We start from the raw sequence: 1,091 nt of genomic DNA, 5'->3' as shown, positions 1-1,091 counted from the left end.
ACTTTATTCAAGGTAAGTGACACACCTAGATATGTTACCAAATGCAAGTTCATGTGGTCAACTCACAGTGAGGTCAAGAAAATGGAAACATTGGAGTTTGGAGTAGAGAAAGGTGTATTGCAGGACCACGCAAGGTGACAGGTGGCTCATGCCCCCAAAGTCCCTGTACACTTCGAAGGGTTTCAACAAAGCACTTTTAAAGGGAAGGTGAGGGAGGGGCGTGGCTGGTTGTTGCAAACTTCTTAGTGTCGGAATCCTTTGTTCTTGCAGCTGTCCATGCAGGTCAGGTCACCATGTTGCTGTAAACCTCCAACAAGACAACTGTTATTCTCTGTTCTGCAACTTTTTAATCTCTATATGTATGGAAAAGTGTTATACCCTTAAAGGTCAGAGCCCTGAGAATGGGCTACTCTGTATATTTCAGGCTATAGGTAACATTCTTTTAAAAAGGTACAGAGCCAACATGACTAAGAACAAGGAAAAGAACAGACCTAATATGGAGTCAGATTTGTTCTTCCCTATCAGAGATATACTATAAAAAGATGGTTGTGAAAAACAAAAGTGGGTATACAAATGTTTTATTATTGTTACACAAGGTCATCCATCCCTCTCTGTTTCCCAGATGGTTATTTCAAACTCTCTCCTTTGTGCTTAATTTATCACCATCTTTTTCCTCAGTCCCTCCTTTCAGCTGAAGAATCTCTTTCTCTGAGAAAACAAAGCCTCACATGAGAAAATCCACAAGCTTCCAATATCTTTTCCATCCACCGGAATGCACTGGGCCAATATTCCCTATCTTTTCGCCAATTATTATCGTATTTATCTTTGTGTCTCTAAAGACATCAGGCTGATGTTGCTGTTGTTAATTTGTTAAGTTGTATTGATGTTTCCTTCCCAATAGGAAAAGCTATATTTTTTCTTCCACCTTGTTGTGCATAAAGTTTGTATCTCCATACCCGCTAAGTGTTATATTGCTATTTTGGTAGCAAAGTAAATACTCCAAGTTTAGCATTTCATGTCTATTATATTCTATTTATCACTGAGCATGATAGTAAACTATAATTACAGTTGCTTTATTTCACATGTATATT

The sequence above is a fragment of the Phocoena phocoena genome, chromosome 7 (genome assembly GCF_963924675.1).
Source record: "Phocoena phocoena chromosome 7, mPhoPho1.1, whole genome shotgun sequence".
Classification (NCBI taxonomy): domain Eukaryota; kingdom Metazoa; phylum Chordata; class Mammalia; order Artiodactyla; family Phocoenidae; genus Phocoena; species Phocoena phocoena.
Note: the sequence above shows the minus strand (reverse complement) of the source record.